Source organism: Salvia hispanica, chromosome 4 (genome assembly GCF_029641045.1).
Source record: "Salvia hispanica isolate PSC_SH4W2 chromosome 4, Shi_PSC_v1, whole genome shotgun sequence".
In the NCBI taxonomy this organism is placed as follows: domain Eukaryota; kingdom Viridiplantae; phylum Streptophyta; class Magnoliopsida; order Lamiales; family Lamiaceae; genus Salvia; species Salvia hispanica.
In genome coordinates, this window is record NC_142695.1 from 11,853,635 (window position 1) to 11,878,424 (window position 24,790).

The window sequence follows — 24,790 nt, forward strand, 5'->3', positions numbered from 1 at the left end:
ATAGATATGTGAATGGTGCTATGATTAAGTTTAGATGGTATTAGAGTTTCTTCAATCATTGAATTAAAGAGGATCTGCGACAATCTTGCCCTGGATCTGAAATCACAGTGGACATATTGGGACCTTCAGGTCAATCACAATGGGACCTACGGGTCAAATCATATTGGGACCTTCGGGTCAATCACAATGGGACCTTCGGGTCAATCATATTGGGACCTTCGGGTCAATCACAATGGGACCTTCGGGTCAATCATATTGGGACCTTCGGGTCAAATCACAATGGGACCTACGGGTCAATCATATCGGCATAGTGAAAATCCCGGGCAGATACTAGGCTTTGTCACATAATAATAAATTGATCATAGAGGCATATGCATATGGAAATGAAATTATTTATGATATATGCTTTGTATTGTGTATGATTATATACGTTATTTCGTGGGTTAATGAAAAGAGGGAGAGTAAAGTAAGTGAAAGGAAAACGTAGAGATTGTATTATTTTTATGAATTTTGTTTATGGAACCGAAAGAATATTTGTTTATTACAAATATGGACGTCAGAGGGGTTGAGGTGTGACAACTCTTTTCGTTGCTGGGGTTTGGTACCCCTTGCACAGGGGAAGACTTGTACAATATAAATAAATCAGACAAGGATCTATTTGACCGACTATGCGATTAATCAATTAACATAGTAAACAGTTAATTGCATGCTAGAACGCAAATAATTCACCCTCAAAGAAAGTAAATCCTAAACATGAATACTACATTTTAGAGTTACCGATTTGATTCTCCAAAGAATCGTCGATTGCTCGCGCCTTTTCCGCGTGATGATCTTCAATACTAGACCACAGATCTTCTCTCTGGTTCCCGAACCGTATTCCGATATCAGTGTGGGCTGATCTCACCGGGATACTAGGACTTAAATAAAAGAGACAGAAAAGTCGATTTCACGGAGGAGAGCTGGAGAGAAAAAATCGTCCCCTTCTCTGTGATGGAGTGGACGAAAATTTTAAGAAAAAAATAATGTGTGTATTTTCTGTCTCCTTTATTCTCCTATTTATATTAAGTTCGTTTCGGCCCAGACAAGGATCTATGGAATGTTTTGGATATGGGCTCACCCAATTTACTTTTTACTAATTAAATTGAACCCATAATTTAATACAAGCTTTAATTGGAATATTACGAGCAGCCACTATAGAAGCAATATTGTACTCTCCCCATCCAAATCCGAAATTACAAGTAATCCGGGTTTCCGTTATTTATATTATTTATTTCCCGTGCTTAAGATAGAAATGTCCATTAATTAATTAATGTTTGCTATGGACTTAATTAATTAACATCTTATAAATTCCAAGAGTTGACTTAGCAAGAAACACTTACTTATTATTTATAGAGTAATAAAACTCCAACTGACCAATTTTCCGAATAATAAAACATTGTTCGAGCTCCTCTTGAGGACATTATCAACCGAGACTCACCTCGCGCACGATTCAACAGAATATCAATCCTAGCACCGCTAGATATCAATCACCACTACCCAATATATCAGGATTATTGGGTTGCGAAAAACTCGCACCATTTGATAAGTCAAAGTAGTGCATAATCAATACCGTATGCTCAATGCTAATGCATGTAGATTAAGAAATAGTATTTTATCAAGACCTAGTATTTTCAGTAGATAGCAAAAAGACACGTCTTCTTGTTAGATCCGTTGAGTGCTATACCACACCAATGGCATCTTATTTCAGTAAGACTTAGAAATATGCTGACTGACATTGCAACCTTTCACGATAGGTAGCAAAAGCCTATATAGGTTGTGAAATTCTTCTTTCTTTTTTGCAAAGCATTGCATAGAACTGACCGTGTTACCTTAAAGTGGACGACGCCCACAACCGGTCTACTAAGAAAAAGACTTAGGCTTTGTTTACTTCTTATACATTAAAATGTTTGTAAAACATCTTATAAATGCACAAGCAAACACAATGTAATAATAATAGTGATTCTATTCGTGCGAAACTGCTCGAATAATACTGAATCGGGTTAAAAGTGGATTGTAGAGTTTTTCGTATACAAGCAAGATTCTATTCGTACGCGAAAGACGCTTTTCAGTTTACCAAACCTAACTTTCGTCCCCCATTAATTGACATCAATTTTTTTTCCGTCCCCTATTAATTGACACTCTTACTTTTTACTACTTTTGATAATAGACCCTACATTCCACTAACTCCTTTCACTCACATTTTATTATAAGAGCATTTCCAATGGTCCGGCGATAACACTCGGCGATTTTTCGCCGAATATCGCCGACCGTTGGGAGTGTTTCGGCGTTTTTTCGGCGTTAATTCGGTAGAATTAACGCCGACTCCCGCTGCATCGCCGAGTTATCGCCGAATCATCGGCGCCCACTGTAGGCGCGATTCGGCGATAAATCGGCGTTTTTTTTTTCCAACGGCTATAATTCCAAACCTATATATAATTCCTCCTCCTCCTCCATTCATCACACACAATCTTCATTCTCTCAATTTTTCAATCTCATTATCTCAATCTTCAATCTTCAATCTTCATTTTTCAAAATTATGAGTTCAAGTAGGAAAAATTCCCGGAAAGGTAAGGGCAAAGAGCCGAGTCCGCAAATTCCCAACCCCACTGATGAAACAAATCAGCAGTGGATGAACTCGTTGTTGTCGATGGGTTCTCCTCCCGGCCAATATCCATATGCAGGTCCGTCCCCATTGCAGACTCCTCCGGTGCGCAGACTTTCTCCGTACTTCCAGTCTGCTCTCAACATGCCCTCTCCAGCTGACGATGTGTATCGCCCCCAGATAGTCACATCGTTGTTCGACACCCCTGGATCAACCCCAGACGACGAAGGATCTCAGGACGCGACATACACAACGGATCCAACACTCAGCACGGACGACTACGAGGTGGAAGAAACGCCCGCCGAGCCGCCTTCCAGGAGCAGGAAGGGGAAGGCGCCGGCGTCGACGCCTGCGACTGATACGGCTTCCGATGAGAAGCCGAAGCGGGTAAGGACTACTTACACTCTGGAAGAGTCCGAGCTGATAGCCAACTGCTGGGCGGACACGACGCAGAACGCGGAGCGCAGCAACTACCAGACTGAGATCATGTTCTAGGAGCGGGTTGCGGAGAAGTACACGAGCAACAAGACTGCCTCGATGAAGGACCATGGCAGCGAGGTGATCCGCCGGCATTGGGAGCGCCTCATGAGGGACTGCGGCCATTTCAACGGTATATATTCTAACTTGATGACGAACATGACGAGTGGCCAGAACGAGCACATGGTCCTAGATGAGGCCATCCAGAGGTATAGTGGCCAGTTCTTGTCGAAGGGCTTCAAGTATTGGAACATCTATGATAGGCTGAAGGATCTCCCCAAATTCCGGACGGGGATGCACAGCGCGCTGCACGGAAAATCAGTGCGCTCGCGACTTAGCGGTGCGGAGAGCGAGGGGAGCGCGTCCCCCATCGACTTGACTGGGGATGGTCCGCACGAGCGCCCTATGGGAGCGAAGAAGGCGAAGGGGAGGCGGAAGGGGAAGGGCGCATCGTCGGATGCCCAGTCGGAACCCCAGTTCATACAACAAGCCACGCTCTCTGCCAATGTCGCCAATCTGACGCAGCTGTACACGCTGTACTTCACCGGCGGCGGAACCCCAGAAGAGAAGCAGTCCCTCTGGTCGACCATCCAAAATTCGAAGATCCTGATGGGCCTCCCGCCGGACGCCCCTCCCTCTTAGTTTTTTAAATCTTTGTTTTTTATGGTTTTTTATTTGTAGTTTTTTTTTCTCGTTGTATTATATTTTGCAATGATTAATACAACGATGAATTGTTCATTATAAATCTATTTGTTAAACACATTTGTAGGGAAAATTAAACAATATTAGTGATCATGTAAAAATGAAATGTTGAGTTAGGGAAAAATAAGGGAGAAATAAGGGAGATACCATTGGAGCAGTTGGCTAAAAGTTGGCTAAAAATTGGGGATAAATTTTGGTGCTGATATGGCGCTGATGTGGCAGGAGTTAGGGAGAAATAAGGGAGTTTTTAGGGAGAGCATTGGGAATGCTCTAAAATGAATATATAAAAGTAGGGCTCACATTCCACTAACTTATTCAATCCACTTTCCACTACATTTCTTAAAACACGTGTCAAGTCAAATGGTGTCAAAATAATGGGGGACGGATGGAGTACTTTATATGCAATGTGGAAGTCCTAATGTTTATACTTCATTTGGTCTCCATTAAATATCTCCTACTATTTCCTTATTTGGACGGTACTCAATAAATGTCTCATTTTACTTTTATCTGTTTTGGCAATGAACCCTATATTTCATTAACTCATTATCACTCTCATTTTATTATAAAATAAATATATAAAAGTATGATCCACATACCACTAACTTTTTTTATCCACTTTTACCAATAAAGTCAAACAATTTCATAAAACTCGCACCGATCAATAATGTGACATTAATAGCGAGGTTAAATACCGCTCTCTCCATTTTGGCTAAAATAATACATTTTTTAGCCGGCATGAGAATTTAGAAGTTAATATGTTTAATTAGAGAGAGAAAATGTGTGTGTAATTATTAAATGCAGAGAGAAAGAGAAATAAATATTTTAATCGGAGAGGAAAAACTGGTTATTGATATGCATATAAAACTAATAGTACTATTATTCTTTGAAAACAAACTTTGTGTAGTATTTTTGAAATTTTCCTCCCGGTTCAATATGGAATTGAAAATTAATTTAATTAGAGAATTTAAACCTGATTAAAAAGTTGAAATAAAATCAGTGGTGCAGTTCAATTTAATTTTTCAGTGTGAGTTCGATTTGACTTGCCAAATAGTACTCCTCCGTCCTATAGTAATAGGAGCGTTTTTCCGTTTCCGTCCGTTCCATAGTAATAGAGTCATTTCCCTTTTTAGTAAAAGTCAACACATTTTTCCATACCTATTTTACTCTCTCTTACTTTTTTCTATCTTCATCTCTCTACCTTTTTCATTTTCCACTTTATTCTCTCTTTACTTAACTCACCTAACACAATTTTTCTTAATTTCCGTCCCGAAAATTTTTGCCTCCATTACTATGGAACGGTCTTGTTTGATTCAAAATCTTATTTGGTCTTATCATATTAAAATTTTAAATTATGTAAGATTAATGTTACGTGCACTCCACGACTTTCATACAAAAGTCTCAATTAGTGACCTCACATATATCCTTGATGGCACACAGAATTCATTCATTGGGTTGTGAACATCTTACATAGGAGAATAGATGAAGGTGCCCACCAATATATTAGTGCTCTCTGAGTCACTCTCTGATCAATGATAGAGACACAAATTTAACGAGGGAATGGATTTCCAGCTGTGCTTCCACCAAGCAGGGAGTGTTGTGCTCTCACAGCACATTTTAAAAAAAAACTTAATAAATATTTTAACATTTTATTTTATAAATAAAATATCCAGTTGTGAGAGCACAATACTCTCTGCTGTGGTGGCAGTAGGGGATCCATCTCCATTTAACGATGGGTACAAGTTTCTGTTTGTTTGTTTTTTTTTCCTTGTGTCAATGTCATCAAAAACAGCTACATCAACACGAGTAATAAGAGATTGCAAAAGAGCCATCTTAGCTAGAGATATACAGAATTCATTCATTTAGGAAATTTAATGGGTTATTAAGCATCTTACACAGGGAACAGATGAAGGTGCCACCAATATATTAATGGTCTCAACTCCAATTCTAATTAATTTAACGTCTCATTAGAGTCCAAACTCAAATTACTCAAATTCGTATAGGTTTGACCTAAAGTGTGCAATATCAAATTAATATACAATAGACGATCAAGTGCTATCTGAACCCAGATGACTTGGGTCAGGCGCTAAGACCACGTTTATCGGTATTGCATGGTCGACCGCCACGTCACCATGCATTTAAAAAAAAATAAAGAATGAATTCAAGGGTCTCTCTCTCTTCGACAATGGTTGGTCAAATGGCAACCACCAACCTCTTGGTTGGTCAAATTTATTAATGGTTCAGCCAATGAGATTGTGCCAAATGGCACATTCTCATTGGCTGTTATTTTTTTTTTCTATAATTAATATACCTCGAAAATAAAATATTAAATAATTATAAAAATTATATCAAAATTCATAATTTTTCATTCTCTATAAATAGAGACCACATTTGCTATAGCTTTGAAAAAAAAAATCTTATCTTTTCTCATTCTATAATCCTTTCTTTGATATAATTTCTTATTTTTTGGTCCTCTTTGTTGTTCATCATGGATGATGATGAGATATTCTCTGATTCTCAAAATTTCTACTCAACCCAAAATTTCAACCCTTCCCAAACTTTCAATCCTTCCCAAGATTATATCCCTAGCTTTGATCATTTTCCAAATTCTAGCCAATTTGAAACTAATGTGAATGCTTCAAACGCTTCCACATGGTTGGAATGAGCAAGAAGACAATGCGCTAATGTCTGCTTGGTGTTTCATCAGCGCAAATGCATGTGTTGGCACCAACCGAACTAGTGCGAATCTATGGGAAAATATTCTTGTTCAATATGAACAAACAAGAAAAGAAAATCCAACAATGGGCGCACAGAGGAGTTTGGAGTCATTGAGACAGCGCTACAGACGACTCAACGCAAATGTCTCCAAGTGGATTGCTGCATACAAGCGTGCACACGAACGAGCTACAAGCGGCCAATCTAATGAGGACATTGAGAAAGCCGCTCAACAAATCTATGGTAAGGGTAAATTTACTCACCATCAGGTGTTTGAGAGCGTGATGCGACACCATCCCAAGTGGGAATTGAAGTTGAATAGCACCGGTTCATCGCGATACCAGCCAGATGACGACAGCCTTGAAGAAAGTCGTGGAAGCTCAAAAAGGTCGAGGACTAGTGAGGAGGGAGGACCTCAAATTAACTCCACACCTGGGAGTGTTTCTTCAACATTACAACGTCCTATTGGAAGAGACAAAGCTAAGGCTAAGGCTAAAAGAAAAGGCAAAGAAGTTGCAACACCATCATATACGGTTCCTAATGATTTCACTGCAGCACTGCGTGAAATGAGAGTCACACGTGAAAGGGAATGTGATATTCAAGAACGGAAGATCAAGGCAACTAGTGATATTCAGGAACGGAACATCAAGGCAGCTATCCTTACTCCGCTGATGGCTAGGAGGGACGTAACTCCAGAAGAAGAAACGCTGAAACGCAATCTAATAGCAGAATTGTTTGGGAAGTGATCGTAGTTTATCTGTTTTCAATGTATGTTTCTTAGTATGTAACTTTCAACTTCTATTGCTTAGTATGTAATCTCCAATTTCCGTTGCTTAGTATGTAACTTTTATTTGGCGCTTGCTTAGTATGTAATCTCCAATTTCCGTTGCTTAGTATGTAACCTTTAATTTCGGTTGCTTATGTAATTTCCAGTTTATGTGATAAGCCCTTCAATCAAAGCATGAATAGATAAAATGTGCTCACAAGTGGTGGTGGAACCCATTAGAAACTCATGTGATCACGGATAATGGAAGTATGCCTACATGACAAGACATTTTCCACTCACAAGTGGTGGTGAAAGCCATTACTCAACCCATGTGATCACCAATAATGGAAGTATGCCCACATGATAAGTCATTTTCCACTCACAAGTGGTGGTGGAATCCATTAGAAACTCATGTGATCACGAATAATGGAAGTATGCCTACATGACAAGACATTTTCCACTCACAAGTGATGGTGAAATCCATTACTCAACCCATGTGATCACGAAAATCAAAGTATGACTGCATGACAAGTCATTTTCCACTCACAAGTGTTGGTGGAATCCAATAGAAACTCATGTGATCACGAAAATCAAAGTATGATACATGACAAGCCATTCTCCATCACAAGTGGTGGTGGAATCCAATAGAAACCCATGTGATCATGAAAATCAAAGTATGACTACATGACAAGTCATTCTCCATCACAAGTGGTGGTGGAATCCAATAGAAAACCCATGTGATCACGAAAATCAAAGTATGACTACATTACAAGTCATTTTTTTTTTATCACAAGTGGTGGTAAAATCCAAGGAAAACCCATGTGCTCACAAATGATAGTAGTGGAAGCCTATGCTCAACAAATAACTTCTACATATATTTACCTATATGCTTCATGAAAGTTACACACAAATCCTCTCACAATTATTGAGTCAAATCTCCCTAAAAAATATCATCAAGTTCTAATTTTGAAGCTTTCAATCTTCTCGAAGACAATGAATGGGAAGAAAAAATTGTTGAACAAAATCAACAACTCGATCAACTAATCCAGGATGTAGCTATTTGGCCAACAACCCTGTCTTCACAACCTACAACCCACACGGTTAGAGCTAGAAGGAGATACATTGAAAGGAAACGCGAGGAGGGTCATGATATTATTTTCGAGCAATACTTTGCTGAAGATCCAATCTATCCTCCGGATTTTTTCCGAACAAGGTATCGCATGCGAAAACCTTTGTTCGAAAAAATAATGAACAAGCTCGTCGAGACCGACAACTTTTTTATGCAAAAGCGTGATGCTACTGGTCGGCTTGGCATGTCTGCCATTCAGAAATGTACAGCAGCGATGAGGGTGTTGGCCTACGGGACGGCGGCCGACTTGCATGACGAATATTTGAGAATGAGCGCACAACTCATTCGCAAATCTCTCATCAAGTTCGTTGAAGGTGTAATTTCTAACTTTGGCGATGAGTACTTGCGAAAGCCCACCGAAGAAGACTTGGCAAGACTTCTGCATATTGGAGAACAACGTGGGTTTCCAGGCATGTTGGGTAGTATTGACTGCATGCATTGGGAATGGAAAAATTGTCCCACTTCATGGGCTGGACAATATGCGGGAAGAAGCGGGAGTCCGACAATCATCTTGGAAGCAGTAGCATCTCAAGATCTGTGGATCTGGCATGCTTTTTTTGGAACTCCAGGTTCGAAAAATGATATTAATGTGCTTGATCAATCTCCTGTTTTTGATGATATTTTGGAAAGTCGAGCACCGAAGGTCAATTACATAGTAAATGGCCACGAAAAAAATATGGGGTATTATCTCACTGATGGCATATATCCTCAATGGGCGGCATTTGTCAAATCTATTCCAAGTCCACAAACGATGAAGCACAAGTTGTTTGCTCGACATCAAGAGTCCGCGCGAAAAGATGTTGAGCGAGCTTTTGGTGTTTTGCAAGCTCGTTTTGCTTTTATCAAATGCCCATGTCTTATTTGGGATCGTGATATTATGGGGAAAATAATGATTGCTTGCATAATCTTGCATAATATGATAGTGGAAGATGAAAGAAGCACGTATTCAAACTATTGTGATCCAGCCGAATTTATTCAAGATCGACTTGGACGAAGTAGTCGTGAGAATGAAGGTGGAGATGCGAATAATGATTTCATATATTCTACGAATAGGATCGCGAGTCTAGCTTCTTACATGAAAAATAAAGCCCAACTTCAAAACAGAGAAGCTCACAAAGCTCTGCTAAACGATTTGGTTGAGCATATATCGGCGAAATTCGGCAATTCCAATTGAATGTCTAGTTTTCATCTTATGTATGATAACTAATTATGTATTTTCAATTTCGTATTTCAATTATTGTAATTTATGTTTTTTTTAAGTTTGTCTTTATAATTTTTAGTTTGTCATTGATTGCGTTTAATCATAATTTTATTATGCAATAATAAATATTCATGTAATAATATTCTTATTTAAAAAATGATATAAAAATAAATGTATAATAGTGTGGTTGGGTGGTCATTGATAAACCATGAAAATAGGTGTGGTTGGGTTGGATGAATATTGATGATGTGGAAGATGATGTGGAGGAGATAGAAATGAATTAAATGTTGAAAAAGTGGATGGTTGGGTTGGGTTGGATGGTTGCTGATAAACATGGTCTAAATGACGCAAGTCAGAGCTGAATCCAGAATGACCCAAGGGTCAGAAGCCTTAAATGCTTCGATGTGTCAACTGCGATCTCAATATAATTCCAATCAGTTTAAAATCTTTCAGCCAGGTGATCCAAAAACAAATCTGTTATATGTAATCAACCGTTTTAACAGAAATTTTACAATTGAAATACCAACACATAAATAATTAACTTGAAAAGTTAAGTAAGATGATTTACAAGGGGTGTGCGAAGGAAATATATCTCCTCGCCGTGGTACTCTCTGCATCGAAAATAGTATTCCGTGTACATTACACCGGCAAAGATCCTCATGATCGAAATACTGTTGACGAAGAAGAGGCCGTACACTGGTAGATTAAGCCTCCCCCGATCGCCCACAATCATCCAGAAACCAAACACAAGAATCAAATACATAAAAGAAAAAAACAAGTTGACCATAAACCCATCGAGTCTCCGCCCTTGAACAAGTTCCTCGGCTCTCTCCACCGCCACCGCCTCACACCCGTCTTCTTCCAAAGCCGGAATAACGGCCGCCACGCTCCAAACAACCGCGGTGTAGAGGCGCAAAACGAAACACGCAAACAAGGCCACTATCCAAAAGGGATTTTTCGGATCGTACAAAACTTCAACAACAGCCACAGCCGTTACGATCAGCCACACGATATGCTTCGGATGTCGCGGTCGCCGGTACTTAACCCTCAACCGACCTGTCCATTTCGCTTTCAGACAGTCGAATACTTCTTGCAACGGTAATATTCTGCCGCCGTTGTACGACGCGGCCGTTGCTATCACCGCTGCGATCCACGACGCCTTGGCGATCGCCAAATAAGCGGCCAATAAACACAAGTACGCTACCAAAATAAACGCGGTGAATATTTCTATTTTTAGGTTGGAGACGGCGGAGCCGGAGAAGTTGGCGGCGGTTTGGTAGATGAAAGTGAATATCAGAAAGAGGATGGATGAGAGGAAAATGGAAACTGCGGTGATTGATGCTATTACTTTTGCATTTTTGAAAACGAGTTTGATTGATTCGGTGTAAATTTTCAAGAAGCCAAAAATGTGTGAGAATTCCATGGTGTGAAATTCAGAGGTATGAGAAAATGTATTAGTGAGTGCATATATGATCATATAATTATAATTTGTGGAGTCAGTTTTGGCTTGCGGAAAAGTATTTCAATATTGTAATATAAATTAATAATTTGAGACCTTCATTGTTTGGACTTTGGATGATGGTTTAATTTTTCAAGTTAATCATTGTTTTTCTTGACTCGCTCAAATACGTCTTGTCTAACTCAAATACGAACAAGCAATTTAAATGCAACAATAATGAATTTTCATTTACGGCACCTATATAATATATTTATGGTGATTCAAAGTTTGAATTATGAAAATTTTCACACCAACTATATTAGATTTATATACATGTTTCGAGTTGACTGTAGATGTATAGCCCTACAACTACTACCTTCCGATAGATAAAAAGAATTTTTTTGTCACATTATGTTTTGTCACTCTACCCACTTTCCTTTTTAGTTTGTCTCAATCAAGATGATTATTACTAAAAATTGTAACATTTTTATCTCTATTTTATTCTCCTATCTCTCTCTTTTTTTTTATTTCTTCATATAACACACAAAATAAAGTTATAATATCCCGTGCCGCCTAAGGTAGGGTCATCTTCTTTGGGACGGAGGGAGTACATGCATTTATGTATAAAAGTAAACGAGTTTAAATCTTGTACATTGCAGAATCAGGATTACGACTCTCGGGGCCTAAACTATTATTAACAACTGTAGTATTTTCGATATTTGTCACACCAAAAGTAGTAGTTGCGGCATGGGTAGTGGAAGGTGCGAGAGATACAGATGGACAATGACTGGCAAATAATAAAAGAATGATGACAATAATTACATATACATATAATATTATCATTAAAAGGAGTGTCAACATTGAATAATGAGGCATACTGAAAACAATTATAAACATATTTATTTTTTGAAATAATCACAAATTTTAAAGTGACCCATGTTATGCCATGTTCGTGTAAATAATGCACACAAAATCAATAAAATCTATATTATTCACTTTTTTTTTATTAAAATGTTGCATATTTATTGGGACGGAAGAAGCTACTGTAATCTCTATTCTCTTACTTTCAGCGGTGGAATGCTTTGCTCATTCTTGAAAAAGTTACTGGGATCAACCAGAGTTTTAACTCGAACAAGCCGAGCGAAATTACACTTGAAATATCTTGCACCCCAAATCCCAGCTCGTGTGTAACTCATCGCTTTCCCTCCATCCCCATTAACACCGATATCGAGATCTCTGTAGTTGAAGTACGCCGCCCTCGGAGAAGATGAAACATAAGGCGTCAAGTAACTCTCAAGCCTTCTTATCCAATCTACATACCTCTCCGAATCCCCACCTCCATCTTCACTCCAATACACCACCGGAGCAACCTCAAACAGATTCCCACCCCTATGCGGAAACGGAAGCGCCGACTCTCTAATCTCCGCCATTCTTCCGCCGTACGGCATCAACAGCACCAACGCCGCTGTCGCTTCCGGCTCCAACAGCCGCCGCCATATTCCCTCGAGCCCCTTCACTGGTATCGGCTTCTGCACGTAATCCGACTTCGATTTGAAGCTCCTCACGCCGGGATCGCTTCTGTTGAGAAGAACTTCACGTGATCCGATCGGGAATCCGGCGATGAATAGCGTCGACTGGATCCAGCTCATCTCCGTGCAGTCTTCTCTCGCTAACCCTAGCTCCGGAAATCTGATTTGCAACACCTTTAGTAATTTCTCGGCCCGGCCAAGAAAGACCGAGAAGAAAGTAGCACGGATAGTCGCTTTCTTCGTGATCTCGTCTTGGCCGGGACCTATCAGCGCTCCAATTAAGAGATCACGGTCCAGTTCCGGGGCCACAGACTGCCAGCGGTGGACGAGCTGAGTCGCGTTCTGCTCCAGACTCCTCTGGATTCTGAAGACAGTGACTATTTCAGGAACATCCACTAGTCGCACTTTCCATGCAAGAATCACACCAAAACTGGCCCCGCCGCCGCCTCTGATAGCCCAGAATAGATCCTCGCCCATTGACTTTCTGTCGAGAATTTGACCGCGAGAGTTGACTATTCTCGCATCGATGACTTGGTCAGCAGCGAGTCCGTGTTTCCTCATCAAAGTCCCGTAGCCTCCGCCGCTGAAGTGGCCACCGACTCCCAGGGTTAGGCAGCTTCCGGCGGGGAATCCGAGAACCGGGCTTGCCTCGGCTATCGTGTGGTATAGAGCACCGACGGTGGCGCCTGCTTGGACCCATGCGGTTTTCGCGACGACGTCGATTTTGATATCGGTAAGGTGGATTAGGTCGAGGAGGAGAAAGGGGAGTTTTGCAACGTAAGATAGTCCTTCGAAGTCATGGCCGCCGCTTCGGGTTCGGATTTGGAGGTTTGTGGCTTTGGCGCAGTGTATGATGGGTGGGATTTGAGATTCGAGTTTCGGGGTTATGATGAGTTGTGGTTTGGGGGTGGATTCGGAGATGAATCTTAGGTTTTGGATGGAAAATTGTAGGATTGAAATGTAGGAAGAATTGTTTGGGGTGTAGATGAGATTGGAAATGGAAGAGAAGTTGTTGGATTTTTCATTTTGGGAGAGGCATTGAAGAAAGTGGCGGTTGCTTTCACTACAAGTCGATGAGGAGAGAAAAATGAAGGTAAGAAGCAAGGATAGAGTAGTAGTATAAATCTTCATGATTTGATAGATGATTATTTTGGGGGGCTTCGTTTGTTGTATTCCTTTTATAGGTAAAAAATTAGTCAATAGAGTTTGAACATTGAATTTGAATACTAATATTATTATTATGAGTTTGAATGAAATAAGAATAATTGAAAACAATTGTCAAATAAAAATTCCATTGAATAACCGATTTCATAGTCTGTATATTGACGAGGCGGCGCGTAGCTCTATACGACTGCATGATTCTTGAAAAGCAAATTCAAATAAACCAACTCATTAATTTTGACTATGGATATTTGATCTTTGAATATCTTCATAATGAAATTTGACTCTTGACTGGCCTTCCAGCAGGCGATATGGAGTATGATTTTTTTTTTTTTTAATTGATATTCGAAATTCTACTATTCTTCATTTTAAAGGTATTTTTTTCTACGTCGCATATTTCAGCTAAATTGGAAAAGAAGATTGGTTGTAACTTGTAATACAGTAAATAATAAACAACAAAATGACATACGCACTATAAAAAAATATTTTTCCTCTTATGTTTTATTTCTCCGTTTAAGTTTAACAATCTCATATCCTTAACATTATGAATTGGTCTTTATTTCTATTCATCTTTCTATTTCCAAATTCATGCATAAGTTGACTAATCAAACGAATGTAAACCACAAGAATAACAAAGCCACAACATGAATTAGCCATGAAAAATGATAGATTAGTCAACACATGATCAAAGTATATATCGTCATTAAGAATTCTAAAACTGTATATACAGTTCTGTCACGTTCTTCCTGAAATCAAAGCTAAGAACAAAGAAAACATTTATAATGATCTAGACTTTATTCCCGAAGATGAATCGAGTTCAATCGCCATCTTCAACCTTGGAAGAATCTGGAGCTTCCTCTTCTCTCTAACTACTTATGTATTATGTCAAAAATAGAGGCTGAAAGATGTATGGAAATCGTGCCCTAGTTCCCTTTTACACTCATCTCTCCCCTTTCGGATAAAGCCTCACCGCTACTTGCCATCCGACGCTACCACCATCTTCATATTGTGCAAGTACTGTTTTAGGACACGTGTCTTGAGACAACGTGATTCCATTGCTAAATGATAAAAAACATTTTTTGGAATCTTTCATGCTAAAGCATTTAGTTATCGTCTTGACGTAAGATTCTTGAAATAAATACAACATTCGCTTCTAGCTGCTCCTAAAAACCTCAATGCCTAGAATGTGTCCAACTTCTCACGTATATTTCGTATCAAACAAAGTTGATAACCATTTTCTCATGCTTGACAATATCTCATTACTGTTTCCAATCAACAATCTACTGTTAACATAAAGCACCATTAAACACTATATTCTCCCCTTCAACTTTCTTGTACACGCTTATGGTGAAAGTTCATATCTCTAGTATTACATGTATGTTTTTAAAAGGTATGTTAGTATTTTTTTATAAAAAACGATTACTTTTAAGTATTACGTTTATCATTCACTAACAGTTTTGAAAGAAACCTCATCAAAAATTACGTTTTATAAAACAAAAAAATGTGTTTATTTGAACTGACATATTTAAAATTTTATCGATAAAACTCTTGCCGACAGCACGGCCCTGCTCGATGTACCGAGTTCCGTCGTGGCATTGAGCAGGGTGACGTGGCGGCGTGTTATTAGCCAACGGCAATGCCGTTGGCATTTTTTATTTTTTTTTAAAAATTCGAAATATATTAAAAAATTGATTTTAAATTTAAAAAAATTATTTTCCCACTTCCCAATAAAATATATCCATTTTTTCTCCAATTTTAATTTATTTTTCATTATTTTTATCCCAAAATTCACATTTTCATCTACAAATATCCTCATTTCCGCAAAAAAATTTTTACACCACACTACAAAAAATACTTCTCTAATCAATTCTCATCTAAATTCTAGCTCTTTCACTCTTACATAAAATGTCCGGCTCCGGCGATCACCCCTCCGACTCCCGCGGATGGAACCTTGAATGGTTCAGCTCATCGTCATTCCCTAATCCGGATACGGATTTCTCGCCCCGTCCTCAAACCCAAGGTTCGCATATTCCAGGTGGCTACCGGCCTTACCCGGTGGACGAGCAAGACGCGGAGGGGCAATACGGGTGGGCTCCCAAAACTGGCACGGGTGGGAGCGCCCTGACGCCATCGGAGGGCAGTTCCGGTGCCTCCTCGTAGTATCCGTGTTTGTACTCGTTGCAGTACTGGTGACCCCAACGTCCGCACCCCGTATACTCCGGAGGAGATGGAGAAGTTATTCAAAGCCTATTTGGTAATCTCCGAAGATGCGAAAACCGGCACGAACCAAACCGGGGACAGATTTTGGTGGCGCGTCTCTCGCCGGTACAATGTCGACCGACCGGATGGAACCATCGAGCGCAATAAGAGTATGGAGCGCAATGCCATCGGAAGAGCCAACGATGAAATCCAAAAGTTTCAGGGGTATTAGCTCCAAGAACAGCAGCCAGCCGGCCCGAGCAGTTCCCAACGCCGGCCGCTAGGAAGGAAACAGGCGACGGCCAACCGCCGTCGCGCCGCGACCTCAGCCGCAACGCGAGCTCCCGCTCTTGCTCCCTTTGTGCCGCCTCCACCCCCACCAACTCGTTGTGGGCCATTTCGGTTCAAACCAATATGGCCGATATGTCTCGGATGAGACCCGAACAACTTGATTCACATATTGCAATGATACGAGCTCTCTGACAATAATTGGGGATACTGCCATCGGAGTAGCCTTCTTTAAATTTTGCACGGGTGTATATTTTAGGATTTTAATTATGTAATTTTTAATTTTTAGGATTTTAAGTATGTAATTTTAATTTCTAGGATTTTAAGTATGTAATTTTTATTTTATTTTTGTAATTTGTAATAGTAGTTCTGGTATTTTTAATGCATTTTAATATGGTAGACAAGTTTTAGTAATTGAACTATTTAAATTGAATAATATAAATGTGGGACCATTGAACATGGTCTTGCGAAAAAGCATAGAGTAAAAAATAAATAAAAGTGGGTCCGAGCCTATATCCATGCTCTTGCCTAAGAGTATGGATGTGGATGCTCTTACACAAACAATATCTCCTTTATCCGGTTCATCATATACATGAAACAAACAATATACTACGACGTAAAGCCAAACTCACACACATAAGATGTGGGTTTGGAAGTTTTATCAACTTTGGTAATTATTTTGGTATAGTTCCCAACCTCCAATTTGAATTAAATTTGAAATATAATTCAAGTAATTATTTTGGTATAGTTCTCAACCTCCAAATTGAACTAAATTTGAGATGACTCAAGCAAATCATCTAGAATATGGGTAATTATCTCGACAATTCATGGCTTAAAATTGACAATTAATGTCAAGTTTCCCCCAAATATATAAAAAACAAGCCAAGAAGTTTCAAGCACTCAATTAATCAAGAATTTTGGTTCAAATTTTGTGGAGATTCTATTAACATGCTAAAAGCTCAAATTTTGGTCAATAACACATTCTGACCGATAAAACAAATAATAAGGCAAAAACACAAAAGCAAGGAAATTTGAGATAAATACTTACAAAAGCTTTTGTATGAACTTATAGCTCTTTGTAACAAATGATGTGATTTATCATAAACAGCCATAAACTCTTGCCTAAGACTTTTGATCTTATCAATCTCATAAATAACCTAGACAACTTTCACCAACTCAATTGTTGGCATTGACTCCACAATCCTACATCACTACACTAGAAAACATAAGTTGTCTCAAATATTTGAAATTTATTAAACAATTAAAACCTATCCCAAATCTAATTACAAAAGTCTCATAAATATGTAGTTAGACTTCGGGTTACATTCACAAGAAAAAGTGCTAAAAGAAGGATAGAAATCGCCACTAGGTATGTCACCCGACGGGGTGGAAAATTGAAGTTATCTCAACCGTTCAGGTGGTATGCTATGAGTTGCATTGAGATCACCTGGTCGAGTGGCTCACCTTGTCTTTTTCCACCAAATTGGGTGGCCCTTCCTGCTGCCTACGCTATACATAGCCCCGTCAAAATGGATATCGGGTATTGGATACCCGATATCCAAACCCGAAAAAGTCAGATAATTGGATACCCGAAACCCGATTTTTCGGGTATCGGATCGGGATCGGGTAGTGAGAATTTTGGATTATCGGGTATCGGGTTATCCGATATCCGATCGGGTATACCCGAATTATCCGATTTATCCGATTTATTTTCTAAAATTAATAAATTATATTTTTATTATAACTAAATGTAATTTAACTTCTTAACTATAATTTAATTAATACTTAATAGTTAGCATATAAGAATGTAATTTAAATTTTTTAATTAAATTTTAATTTCATTGACGTGTGATATTTATAATTTTGAATTTTTTGATGATATTATTGTTAGATCTTGATTCTTATAAATTATTGAATTGTGATATTTATAAAGGATGAATGTTTGAACTTATGAATTTTGATGGTTATTGACTTATTGTGGATGGATAAAAAAAATTTAATATGTACTATCTCTGTCCCTGAAAATTTGATACATATTACCATTTCGGTCCGTCCCTGAAAATTTGATACACTTCACTTTTACCATTTTTGGTAGTGGACCCCATATTCCACTAACTCATTCCTACTCACATTTTATTATAAATCTAATACTTTAAAAGTAGGACCCACATCCCACCAACTTTTTCAACTCACTTTCCATTACATTTCTTAAAACCCGTGTCGGGTCAAAGTGTAGCAAATTTTGAGGGACGGAGGTAGTACTATAACTTATGAATTTTGTATTTTTCAAAGTTTGTAGTTATTTTCTTTTAAATTCGAACTACTACAAGAATTTTGTATTCCTAAAAGTTTGTAGTTATTTTCTCTTTAATTCGAGCTACTATAAGAATTTTGTATTTCTAAAAGTTTGTAGTTATTTTTACTTGGATATTAGTACTTCAACTTTGTATTAAATTTGAATTAAATAATATTAAATAAATTCTAAAAGTTTGTAGTTAATTTATAAAAAAAAAATTAAAATCACAATTGGGACTGGATACCCGATTTTTCGGGACTGGATACCCGAGTCGGGTATTTGGGTACCCGAAATCAAATTCGGATCGGGTATCGGCTATTGAATTTAAGGAATTTCGGGATAGGGGTACCCGAAAATTTCGGATCGGGTATCCGCGGGTACCCAATTTGACAGGCCTAGCTATACATATGGTCCGATCCTTGAATCCTCTCGTAACACCTGATCGGGTGCTGATGCAGACTAAATAGGAGAACTCAGTCCAAAAAAGACTACCATGTTAGGAGAGAGAGAGCTCATTTAGTTTATATACCTCACACCAGTTATTCTCACAACCGATGTGGGAATTGAGTACGTAACATTAGACCCTCCATTAAGGGTCAACGTCCTCGTTGGTCACGACTGGTTCGTTGCCAGACCACCACTCCGATTTCTCATTGGTCACGATAGATTCTTTGCCCGCCTACCACTCCGCGGGTCACCTCTCCGAGTTGGCCCCAAACATACTCGTTGGTCACGATGCGTTGTCCGACCATCACTCTGATCCTGTTGGGCTCTCAATAAAAGCACCAATAATTGATACAGACTAAACAGGAAAACTTAGCCCTAAAAACTAGCCTGTTAGGAAAGAGAGCCTATTTAGCCTATATAACCCACACAAGTTATTCTTACAACCGATGTGAATTTTGAGTCCATAACAGGTGTCTCCCTCATTCCTTGTACAACGCTCATTCCCAGCTACATCCTTTGACCCACTGATACGCTCGGATTTTGCACTATTTTAATGTCATTATTTGGTCCATTTTTTATGTCAAAGTCACTCTGCACGTCCATTATTTGCATATTTTATTTATTTTGGTATTTTGACGTGTTTTGTGAGAAATGTGCATAATTGAGCCAAAAAAGGGAGTCAAAACGCAAAGTCTGGAAATCTGGAGTCAGACGGCGACCGGCGACCGCCGCGAAGTTGTACGGTGACCGTCGGCGCCTGGCGGTCAAAGCGGTACAGCAGTCCGCCTCGGAAATTTACGCTTGGAAGAGGGTCTCGCCCGGCGACCTACGGAGGTCATGCGGCGGTCCGCCGCCGAAGGAACAGAGACTCTGGACTCCAACGCGGCGACCGCCTGCCAAGGTGCGGCGGCCCGCCGGAGAAAGGCAGCGAATCCGAATTGCCCTAGATCTGCTCCAAGATTTACCATATTTTGAAGATCTTTTCCTTCTACAATGAGGATTGGCTTTACCCTATAAATAAGACCTCAAGCTTCATCAAATTAGAGAGCTTCTACTTGCAAAATAATTCACATAGATCAAAAGCTAGAGTACTTCAATTGCGCAAGGAGTTGGAGAAGGATTTCAAGAACATCAAGAACGACAAGGATTCAACCTACGAGTTTTATTTTCTTTAGTTTTATGTTCAAATTGTTTTCCCTTTAATCTATGTGTTTAGCTTATTCCTTATGTGTAACTAAACTCATAGGATTCTAGGGATGTGTTAATAACGACTTTGGTTATACAATTCCAATTTTCTATTTAATATCCGTTTTGTTTTTACTTTGTTTCTTCCATAAGTAATTTTGAATGATTGAGTGACACAATCTTGTATGATTTAACATAACTTGCTTCATAACTGTGAGAGAGTTCTAGCGAATTAGGTTCACTTAGTAGACGCTACAGTTAGCTTCCATTAAAACGACACTGTTAATTGAGAGTGAAGACTTTTCAAGGGTTTTAGGAGCTTTTTGGAGTTACGTGTTAGGATTGACAACCCTAATATTTTAATCAACGTTTGTATCGCATGAGCATAAGCTAGGTGACTCGTCCTATCAAAGTAATAACTGTGTTAGGGTATTGTAGTTTGGAATTTGTATAACCATAACTGTGAACGCATATCCCTGGAATTCCCTTATCTCTATATTTTATCTCGTGATTTATTTGCATCTAGTTGTTATTTGCCTTCCATTGGTTTCTATTTTCAAAAAGTTTTCAAAACCTTCCGTTTCTCCAGATAGTAATTGAGTCTTAGTAGAAGATAGACAGTCCGTGTTTGCCTTCCCCGTTTTCGATATCCCGGTACTAACCTTTGGCTATACTATTTCTATTCTGTGTACTTGCAAGTATTAATAGTGCTAAAAAATAGTGCATCACCCATCCTCAGGTAGACTTGCCCAAGGTTTACCAAACCGGCGGTTAACCGCGAAACCGTAACCGCCGGTTACGGTTTCGAACCGAAACTGTGAGAAATATCTCGAACTGAAACCGTAAATTTTAGAACCGTGGTTTAGTTCAGGTTCCACATTTTTCGAACCGAAACCGCGACCGAACAGCCGGTTCCGAACCGCCGGTTAACCGGCAGTTTCACGGTTCCATGTGATGAAATTATTCTCAAACAATTTTGAATCTAATAACTAATTAAGTTAAAATTTTAAAATTCACATCTACGATTTACGGCAATCACGAGTAATATTGATTTGATTTTGACCAGAATTAAGAAGGAAACATGATTTAGTTAATCAAGATTAATTAAACTAATGCAATCTCACATGGTTTGTTAATACTATAAATTAGATGAGCACATTTTTTCACTAATGGATATTCTCATGTGCAGTCTTCAAAATTAATTAATGAATATGGACATGGCATAATATGATAATTTTATATTTGTATGGATGAGTTCAGTTATCAGATGAACCACCGTTTGGATTGTCTCCACCTGTTGGATGATTAATTTTCTGATATTTTATTGTTGTGCAGATTAACTATCCTTTCGAGAAGGGTCCTCTAAGGGTGTCCACTATAGGCGAGCCGCGGCCGGGCCACGGGAGAGCCGCGAGCCGCGGCTCCCTATAGTGAGGGGGGTGGGCAGCCGCGGCGGGGGGGGGGGGGGGGGGGGGTGTGGACGTGGGCGCGCCACGATCGTGGCCTGGCCGCGACCCTCCTATAGCATTGGCCACGAGCCGCGGCTCCCCTTTTCTGATTTTTTTTTTTTTTTAAATTTTCGAAATTTTTTCTATATATACCTAAAATTCATATCTTATTTTTACTCTACTCTCACACACAATTTACCTTATTCCCTTCAATTTGAATTTTTGTGAAATGCAAGGCGGAGACGATCCCGGTTATGGAGATTCGGGACAGGGGAGCTTTCCACCCCCCCAACGCTAGAGATAAAGTCCCACCCCTCCTCCATCCCAGATGTGGAGTCCGCCATCGCCGACGCCGTGGCTACAAACACCCCAAAACTGGGGTCAGTCCTCGGCCTATCAGCAGAGATATGCGGGTCGTACCCAACCGGGGACGGGCGACTATCGACCCAACATGGACGCGATTAACTTCCCGTCCCAATTTCAATCCTCCCCATTTCATAGCAGTCAATCTCCGCTTGATGAATCTGATAGATTCACATGGGAACAATTGATGGGGTCGTCTGATACCCCGACGCCGACGCCCGGTCGTGTAGAGACGGGGAGAGGAGGCGGTGGAAGAAGCGGCGGTGGCGGCGGTAACCGAAGTGGCGGCGGTAACGGCGGGCGTGGCGGAGGATCCGCGCGAGGTGGCGGCGGCGGCGACGGCGGGCAAGGCGGCGGCCGTGGTGGTCGCGGACAAGGCGATGGCGGCGGCGGGCAGGAAGGCGGCGACGGTGGTCGACGAGGGTTTCTGTACACAGACGCCGAGTCCATTGCTATTGCTAGGGCATGGGACGCGGTGACGACAGATGCCATAGTTGGCACGGATCAGACCGACTTATGCTTCTGGCGGAAAGTCTTGGTGGTGTACAATGAATTCAAACCGTCGGGGAGCGTCGACCGTACACCCGATCAGATTCGGAAGAAGTTCGGCAGGATCACTACTGCTCTTCGAAAGTTCATTGGTATATACGAGAACCAACTGCGCACTGCTGAGAGTGGCCGCAGCGAAGCCGACATAAAATCCATGTCGATGCAGTTGTTCAATGTGCAAGTAGGCAAGAAGTTTACCTACTAGGCAGAATTCCTCGTTCTGCGGGACTCCCCAAAATTCAGAGCCATCTGCGAAAACGCGTCTGATACTGGGTCAAGCCGTACAAGACCGGGTAGGGGCGGCAACTGCAGCAGTAGTAGCGGCGGTTCAAGGGCCTTCGACCTCAACTACGAGGTCATGGAGGAGCTCCCCCCCCCCCTTCACTATCCCGGCGTCCACGGCCCCTGGGTCAACAGTCCGCAATCCGAGCCGCTAGATCCACCTCCGCCGCTGCCTCCCAACACTCTGCTGCGGGCACGTCTGCACCTGCCCCCGGATCGGCCCGAGCGGCGTTGCAAAACACCCTAGCGGTGCAGATGATAAAGGAACTCAAGGACACTCTGGCCTTGTATGAGAAGTCGACCGACCCGACTACCAAGATGATGTACTACGACCTTATAGTGAGGCTGAGGTCGTTGTTGGGGTGGGAGGACACGGCGGCGGCGGCGACGGGACCTTACAGCTGTGGCGGTGGTGGTGACGGTGATGGCGGTGGCGGTGACGATGCAACGGGTGAAGATGAAGTGGCGGACTCTGATGATGAGACCGAGTAGTCGGTGATGGCGGTGTTTTTTTATATTTTTGTTTGCGTGTTCCAAAACAATTTTCGTTGTATAATTTTACCCCGTTCTATAATACAACGAAGATTTGGTTTTCGATTTACTTTTCATTAAATTATGCATTTTATTTAATTATTGTAGTCTAACAATTTTTATCGTAGTATAATTAAAATATAAACAAAATGGAAAAAATATATTTTTTGGTGGCTTGGCCATGTCCACTATAGTGGGAAACATGGGCATTGGTGGTCCGGCCACGATTTTGTGGCCTGGCCACACTTGGTGGCTTGGCCCAGCCAACTATAGTGGAAACACTAAGTCCTCGCTTTCGTGGAGAACATGCTTTACGATGTTATTCAACTGGAGAGGAACGTTGCATTGCTTGTAAACTATGTGAAGCTGTAAGGATCTGATTTTGTACTCTGCTTTTGCCTTAGGTAGTTAGGTTATATTGCTAACTGCTGCAGTAAAAAATCAAATGCTTTATTATATGCTGCTTTTTTATTACCCTTTAGATGCTCCAATGGGTTTGTCTACATGCATTTTATCATTCAAACTACATCATAATTTTGCTGAACTACTTCGTTAAGGCATAGAAATCTCTCTTGGGATGGGTATACTTTTGCTTGTCTGTGTCCAGCAAGCTCTACTTAATGCCCTTTTTTATCTTCCTTTACAGATCTGCCCTGCTCAAGCAATCACCATTGAAGCCGAGGCGCGTGAAGATGGGAGCAGAAGGACAACTAGGTTATTGAGTTCACCTCGAATCACTTTATCAGGAATTTAGCTCCTTTATCCATATACTATCTTCTTAACTACTATAATGACAGGTATGACATTGACATGACCAAGTGCATATACTGTGGTTTCGATGCCATTGTTGAAGGACCCAACTTTGAATTCGCTACTGAGACTCACGAGGTTGCTACCAATATCTGCACCTATGCTATATTAGTAGTATGTCAACTGAGGAAATGTATGCACTAACTTCAAATTTTGTACGTCCTAGGAACTTCTCTACGACATGGAGAAGCTGCTAGAAAATGGTGACCGGTGGGAAACTGAGATTGCGGAGCCTATACCGTTGAGGAGTGGATTGGCCTCACCACCTGCAAAACAATGTGGAGTTTGATCTCTTAATTTCTGAAATGTTTAAATAAAGGGATAATTTTGTTTATGCTCCCCCTTGTAGCCTGATTCTTTTTCACGAGAAAGGCAAGGAAACATAGTATTGATGCAGTTGCTATTTTTGCTTCAGATATCACATTTGCTATATTGCTTCTCTCTACACTTTCTTATTTGGACAACAAACTTCGACTCGTGTTATTATATCCTTTGTTGGATGACTATTGTAGATGAAGCTTAGGCTGATTTGTTTTTATGATTTTAGCAATTTGGATGACTTTTGTAGATGAAGCTTAGGTTGATTTTTTTTTATGATTATAGCAATCGAAAATTAACAAGTACTATTACTGTCTG

At 40.3% G+C, this 24,790-nt stretch overlaps 1 pseudogene; it reads right to left on the reverse strand.

The window, feature by feature from the left end:
- Window positions 1-11,941: 11,941 nt before the first annotated feature.
- LOC125192285 (tetrahydroberberine oxidase pseudogene) lies at window positions 11,942-13,751 on the reverse strand (annotated as a pseudogene).
- Window positions 13,752-24,790: the final 11,039 nt, after the last annotated feature.